The sequence below is a fragment of the Capsicum annuum genome, unplaced genomic scaffold (genome assembly GCF_002878395.1).
Source record: "Capsicum annuum cultivar UCD-10X-F1 unplaced genomic scaffold, UCD10Xv1.1 ctg1705, whole genome shotgun sequence".
Taxonomy (NCBI): Eukaryota; Viridiplantae; Streptophyta; class Magnoliopsida; order Solanales; family Solanaceae; genus Capsicum; species Capsicum annuum.
Window position 1 is genome coordinate 159,477 of NW_025822685.1, and position 8,283 is coordinate 167,759.

An 8,283-nucleotide genomic window follows, 5' to 3' on the forward strand; every position below is an offset into this window, starting at 1 on the left:
GGCTGGGTTGCTCCTCGGCCAGAGAACTGTTCCCAAATTCACACACATAAGAACTAGGAGATAAATAAGGAAATTAAGCAGTGTAGGAGTTCAGTAAAATAAAGGACACAAGGTTCAAGGGAGAAAAACCATGACCTGCCTCCAGGATTTCTAAACACCACTATATCCAAGTAACCTCTTGAATGCAGACTCCAAGGACTAACCTCCTAATCCTTTGTTTACAGGCAATACATCTATCACAAGGAAACTCAAACAGTAACTCTACTGTTTCACCTTCTAGCTAACTCTAACTGGACTCCACAAGCTAACTTTAGCTTGAACAATCACCTAACTCTAGATGATTACGAAGAAATGGTTACATCACAAACACCTACTGCAATCATAAGCTAAAGTAGGCAGACTTTTAATAATAATATTACAAAGACTCAGTTGCAACAAAGAAATAAAAATACAACTCTATGAGCAATCTGTTCCTTGTTACAGCTATCAACCTTTGATTTGCACTTCAAAAAAGATATTTAATTATGAGAATATAGAAGTGTTAGGTATCTTGTTGAGGAAGATGAACAATCTATATTATGACACAAGAAAGCCTAGGAGCAATCTCATTGGTTGAGGCAACAAGGTGGCAACAACTCTTCACCAATTTTTGTACTATGTGTTAACTGAATTGTTGACTGTGACAACGACAGGTGAGACCAACTCGTTCCCTAATGAGTAGAAGCCTTTGTCATCATAACAAAAACTTCAAGGAACAAGTCCTAAACTATGAATTTGTCAATCATCAAAACTAAGTACTTAACAAAGATAAATCAAAATCTTATCAAGGATAAGTTAGTAATCTCATTTTTTAAAAATGAATAGTTTTCTTAAAGGGCTTACCCAAACCTCTTATTTCGGAACCCAGTGATACATAACTCACCGCATCTATCTCTATATAATGGAAGGCTTGCTATGAAGTTTGAAGCACTATTATAGCTTTCATGATGAGACCCCAAATGCGAAGAAAGATTGCTTCTCTTGTTGGCCGTGCCTTCCGACTTCCTGCTTACTATCATGCTTCCCATTTACACTATATATAATTTTAAGAAGAAACTCCTAGAAACATTGGTGTCAGATAGTAGTACTGAACAACAACAGTACTACGATTTATTTCTAGGGGAATGGGTACCAAATCCAGAAGGTCCTTATTACACATACATGTCATGTAATATAATTCAAGAATTTCAAAATTGCATGAAATATTAAAAACCTGATACATATTTCTTGATACAAATATTTGAGCCACGTCAATTTCTTCAGGGAAAGATCTCTGGCCTTTGTTGGAGATCCCGTTGCAAGAAATCATATGCAATCATTGATATGCCTCTTGGTCCAGGCCAGGGTATGTTCTCAAATTATTTGTCCTTATTCATACTATATTGTTTTTATTTTCATCTGTATCGAATTATTTATTGCGTTTTTCTTTTATACCTCTTAAAAAATATTAGTTTTGAGAATGTTTTGACTATTTTATTCTTATTTAATTTATGTATTAATTTGAGCTTTCTTCATTGAATATTTTCTCTGTTTGTGTATTATCTTCTTATTATTGAGATATTTGTAGTGGTTCAAAACAATTACTACTAAAAGTAACTGGGAAAGCATAATTAATTTTTTTCTGAACATCTAATATTTTTAATAACCAGAAAAAAATAATTTTGAGACCAATGGAGTACATCTAACATATTTAATAATCAGAAAAAGTTAATTTTGAGACCCAGGGAGTACTACTAGACTAGATCTAAGTCATGCAATTATTTCTTTCTTGTTACAACTTTACATTTTAGTCGGTGTTTGGCCATGAAAATTAAAATTTTTAAAGTTGAAGTTCAAGTTGAAGTTGTGTTTGTCCATGAATATAATTGGAGTTGTTTTTGAATTTTTGTGAGAGAAGGAAGATGAAAAAAAGTGAAAACAATTTTTTCTTGTTTTTCACTTTTCCATATACAACTTCAAGCTGTATTTGAAATTCTCATGGCTAAATATCAACTTAGAGTTGTATTTGACATAAAGTAATTTTTTTTCTTTGAAAAAATGAAAAAATTCTCATGATCGAATGGGTCCTTAGTTTGTCGTGATGATTTTAGTATTTGACTGACCTTTGCACTAAGCGCATGTTTTTTTATTTTAAATAATTGGATTTAACTTAGAGTGAAATGCCAAAAACATACCTAAATCATCTTTTTTTTTAGTTTCATACCTAAACTATTGACGGTGTGAGAAACACACCTAAACTATCACTCATTAGTTTGAGAAATACAACTCAAAATGAATAAAAATCAATTAAAATAATTACAAAATAAAAAAAATGTGTTAGCAAACAAGAATAAAAATATGCTATGCGGACTGATTTTTAATGGCTATACACACCTAAAAAGTTTATACGCAAATATTTGGTCTAGCCAGCTTTTAAGAGTGTTTCTCAAACTATTAAGTGATATAGTTTAGGTGTGTTTCTCAAACTAAAAGTGATATATTAGGTATGTTTATCACACTTCCATTAGTTTAAACATGAAACTCAAAAAAAAAGGAATAATTTAAGTGTGTTTTTAATATTTAACTCTTTTAACTTATTTACACTGTGAATATGGAAGACTTATTTGTATATAGGTGTATTTGAATATGTTATAAGTTGTAATTCATCTTGTTTTTTAGGTTATAACTTCTCATAGAAAATCATCTATACATACTACCAAAGCACTTCTTAATTTAATCAAAATCAATTTGAGGTTTATCTTATTTTTAGGTAGAAGATGCATTACTTTTTGCATTAAGTATACATGCCTTTTGAGTGCATCAAAAAGTTGAGTTTTAAGTTTATGCCATCAAGTTAAATCGACTTACAGTAAAGATTTTCGTAGTAAAATTGATATAATAACTCGAAAAATAAAATAATAATTTGCTATAACTGGTTATTGAATTGAAATGTATAAATATGATCACAGTTTACACTCCAAGTGTACATAATTCAAATCTAAAAATTATGCTGATGTGAATTATTACATTACCCTTAATAATAAGTGAAGTTTTTGTGGATTATGAAGGATATTCCTGTAATTTTATATTAATTATAATCTTACGTGTTGCTATGTTAAGTCCTTGTGTGTTGCTTGTGTTCGCTTCTCAAATTCCTGTAATTTTATATTAATTATAATCTTACGTGTTGCTATGTTAAGTCCTTGTGTGTTGCTTGTGTTCGCTTCTCAAACTCCGAGCTATCTCTTTCGTACCTTCTCCTTTCCTTCATTTTGCATTTCTCAATGTTATCTCAAAAATTGTATTTTCTTCATTTTTTCTTTCAGCGCCAATTCTCACTATAATAACTTTTACCCTTTTCACTATACTTGAAAATTCTTTTGCTTATTGTTTTCTTTTCAGGTTATTCTAAACACGTTCTGCCTAGATTGTATTTTTTGTTTGGGTGAGTTTCTATCTCATTTGTTTCTTCTTTGCTTTGTGTATTGATTTTGTTCATTTTCTGGAGTTATTAATTATTATTCTCTTTGATTGTGGTATCTTGAATTAATTTTGATGTCGTCGATTTTTTTTATATACTTTTTTTCCTGATTTCTTTATAGAATGTTGTACATGCAATAATTTCAGTGACATATTTTTCTTTGATCTCTACTAATTTTTGCAGCTTCATTACATTTATCTTTTTATATTCTTCCGAAATAGGAGTTCTACAGATGTCCATAAGGTGTTTGATAGAATCTCTGGCATAAAATAAGAATCTGCACGATGTGTTTCTTTCTCAAAAATACAAGTTCTATTTGTCTTTAGTTAGATTTAACTTTCATTCTTGCTATTTAATACATTAAGCATGTTGCACCATCGAATTAAGATTATACTAACTTCAAGAGCAACAAATTAGTGTTGTTATGTATGGTGATGATATTGAATCCTTGAGTCTGCTAAGAGAGCTATTTCACGAAAATAAATTCATAATACCATGTTTTGTAATCTTGTTACAATTTTCTAGTACATAGTTTATTTCTCTTGTAAATCCTCCAAGGGAGACATAATCGGTTTGATGTGTCCATAGTTTGTACCAAGAAGCTTGAGGATTTGTCAATCTACTAATATTTGTTTAGCACTCTATTCGTTGTAGTAAATATCTATATTTGGATTTGTTTAATGTATTTCCTTTTCCATTCTCATAAATCAAAATCAAAAATGATGATTGTTGGTTGGTATATGATGCCCCTATATTATCATTCTTTTTTAAAATCTCATTCAATACAAAGGGTTAAAAAGTTGATGTATTGCTTTGCCACGCACTAGGTGGGCAATTAAATGTGTATAATTCTTTACTTCTCATGCAAAGCAATAGATGTACAATTGTCTGAATTTACAAGCTTAAAACTATAAATGGAACCTATTTTAGGACAAGAATCACCAATGGGTTAAAATTATGGTTAAAAGACAGATGCTTTCTTAGCCAAAATTTGAAACAAGTACGGCTTTGTTTCACTATATTTTCCTCAATCGTTATCAAGAATCATATACTCATTGTTTCCCATTTAAGATTCGAAGAAACGTGATTTATTGTTTGTATTTAAAAACTTTTGGCTGTTGAAAAATACCGCAAAACTAAGTGAATTCTCAGTAGAAGTTAGTAGTTGTGTGTTGCATTACTTGTAGTCATCGATCAATATAAAGGGCATGTCAATATCCAAGTTTAAAAAAATGTTATTTGCAAAGAAAAAAATGAAAATTTTGCTCGTAGAACTCGACGCAGCTGGCAAAACAACTATCTTATACAAGTTGAAACTTGAAAAAATTGTTAATACCATTCCAACCATTGGTATGTGCTATCTCATCTTTATGATACATTTAATTACTATATCCAATTTACACTTCTACATACATATCTCATCTATGACGCGCGAGTTAATATTTCACCAACTGCATATGATAGGTCACTACATAAGTTCTACTAGGTGCTAGACAGGGAAACAACAATTACGCATGTACAACCATCTGTTGAGTTAGAGAAACCCCTTCCACCACCAACCAAGCTGAACATCACAATCTTTGACCGGATCGCTTAGATGCTTGTTAATTTCAATATAAAAATTGATATATTAATCATGCTATTTATCACAATACTGAAATATATGTACTTCAACATGCACATACTTATTATATTTTCTTATGCTTTACAAGCAGATCTACTGACAGTTGTTCTCCGTTGTGGTCCTCTTAAATATGCAGGCCGTTTTCAAAAGAAGTATTGAGAAATTACTATTGTCAATAATTAGTAAGTATGGTATTCAACATTATATGCCTTTATTTTTTATTAAAAAATATGAGTATATCTTTGCAATAAATGCTCACAAAATTACACTTATATGTCCTACATTTTCAGGAGAAAATAATTTCTTCTCACTTTATGGGAGGATTTTGGGGAAGTGGAAGAAAATGAACTCCAAGCTAACATGAAAAAGGCTAAACAATTTTCTGTAATTGTGGGAAGATTTTGGAGAAGTGAAAGAAAATAATCTCTAGTCTAACATGAAAAAGGCTTAACAATTTCCTGTAATTCTTGAAAGGAATATAGAAATATGTTCTTATCAGGGTATGGATGCATAAATATTTTTTACTAAAGTAACTTTTTGAAATAACATAATATTATTCAAAATTTTCACTATATAAGTTTGTCGTTGTAGACTAGGTTCAACTCAACAATACGTATTGGTCCTACTTACTCCAGGCATTGAAGCTCATTGACTGGTGCTCATATTTCACCATTATCGACTATCTTTAACTAACATTTAATGAGCATATTGAACACATTTTTTGGTATGATGACAAAACAAAAATGAACAAACACATGCTTTCAAGCTACATATCAGGCTCTGCTGAGTTATCCACCCTTCACATAATGACTTTTGGCCTCCAACAACCTATCTCCATTGCAGAAATTTCAACACAACCTTTCGTAAGTTTTATACATTGTCAACAATGTATTGTTGAAGTATTCTTTCAGAATGTAAAGTTTCATTTATTTTCTGATCTCTTATTTGAATTTTATAACAATAACATTTACTACAAGAAATAATTTTTTTTCCTTTCCTTTTGATAAGACTTCAAACTTCATGTCAAGGAGTCCACTAATAGGTGTCATATTCATTGTACTTGACAGTTGTTCATAACCACTGTAAATTTGCTTATTACAATGACTATATGTTTTCTGAATTCTCTTAATACCTGTCAACCATTTTGACCATAAGAAATTTACCAATTGACTTTTGCTACTAACTTTCAGTATGTCCATCGAATTAACAGTGCAACAATCGGTGAGTTTTAGCTATAGGATATTTAAACTAGGTAAATGTCCATTATTGGGTTTGAGTCGTGAAAGTAGAAAATCGTGTTGTGGGGTACTTTACATGTGTGGGTATATTTGGTGTGAATCTGAATTAACTTATTAATAAACTTTGGGTACCGGATGATTAAGCTGGAGAAAAGAAAAAGCTTTCACGAATGGCATACTCTTTAATTTGCCATTGAATTAGTGGATAATCAAGTTATATCAACTTTGTCAGTTAATATGACAGTGCATCTGTGATTGAAATAAGATGTTTGTTTGTTTAGTTTGGAATAATTTGTTTTGTGGGCTCCATTTGAAGAAAGCTTTCAATCTCTTTGTTCGTGTGTTGGAAGTGAGTCTATTTTGTTTAGGTTGCCATGAAACATATTTCCTTGAGTTATTTCTTATTCTCATGTGTTACACTAGACTTTGAAGTCAAGGAAAAAGATGTAATTTATTTGTATCTTATATCAATAATATATAATATAAAAAGAACAATAGATAACCACTGAGGCCAAGAGGTTCATTGACTACTGAAACTAAGGATTCATGCTATAAGCAAAAAGTTTTTCAGAAAACTCATCAAAAGAGAAAAATGAGTTGTAACCTTTGAGAATGTCGTCAATCTTGATATTTTTTCTATGCTTTTACATGGTGTGGTATAGAAAGTAGAATACACAATATTCTTCGTTTTCTAGGCATGTTTTGGGTCTTGTGACACTGCACGCTCAATTTACACATACTCTCTCTCTCAATGAACTTACAAATAAAGATTAATTTTTATGTGTATCTTTCTCTTATCTGATTCTTTTGTTTAGAAAGTGCAAAGCTATTGTGGTAAAGAGCAACTTCACTCTAGTTCGAAATGAAGAAATAATGCGTTCAATTTCTCAACATCATGAGTCTGTAAAGCTGATAATCATTACATTGCGCCTTTCTACGATTATTTTGAGTCACCTTTTTCTCCTTTTTATATTTCCTTCTTCTCATAGTATTTTATGTCTAAGTAACTCATCAGTTGTTTACTTTGATGATGTTGTATAAGTATTTGATTTGTAGGATTAAAGAAAATAACTTAAACATTCTTTGTGGTTGATATCCAAGAAGTCCAAAAAAGGAAAAAAAATTAATGTAAATAATCATTAGATTTATCCATTTTTAAAAGAAATTTACCAACTGCTGGAATTGTAGAAATTTCTACCCACTTCAGAAGTATGTTACAATTATCTAGATTGTAGGTAAGTTGATGACACTGAGATAACCTGATTATCTGCAAATATCTGGAAACTTCAGTGCACGGATTTTGCGTATGTTCACTCACCCGTGACAAGGTAAAATCAATTTTCATCCATGTTTTCTTTGAATTTAACTATAGAAAAGTTGTATATGTCAATACTATATAATTACATTAAATCAAAAGAATGGCCCAGACATTTTTCGAATATGATAAAATAAAAGAATGATTTCTACTTGACTAAAATACAAGTTTGATCTGATGCAGGCCTTAAGAGATCGTCATTTGTTTGCTTGTGAGAATCTGCATTGTTACAAAAGTTCAGTACTGAAGATAATTTTTTTAGCTTTTCGGTGGATACTAATCTGATTACTTCTTGTTTGGGAGAATTACAATGAAGGGACACTACTAAAAAAAGGGTAAAACCGACCACAAAAAATCTACCACAAATTGTGGTCGGAAAAAATAGACCACTGGTAGTCGGTTTTTGAATTTTTTTATTTTATAATTTAAAAAAAAACGACCACGAGTTGTTGGTTTTATATTTTAAAAAATCAAAATAATTATTACAATAATTTTAATATTATTATTATTTATTTAACAAATAAAAATTTTTAAAAAATAATAAAACGTCCACGAGTGGCCGCTCTTCTTTGAAAAAAATAATTTTAAAAATATATATAAGTGGTCG

General features: G+C 30.4%; 1 pseudogene; it reads left to right on the forward strand.

Annotated features, from left to right (window-relative positions):
- The first annotated feature begins 1,056 nt into the window (after positions 1 to 1,056).
- LOC124890373 overlaps positions 1,057 to 8,283 on the forward strand; it is a 20,577-nt pseudogene continuing 13,350 nt past the window's right edge.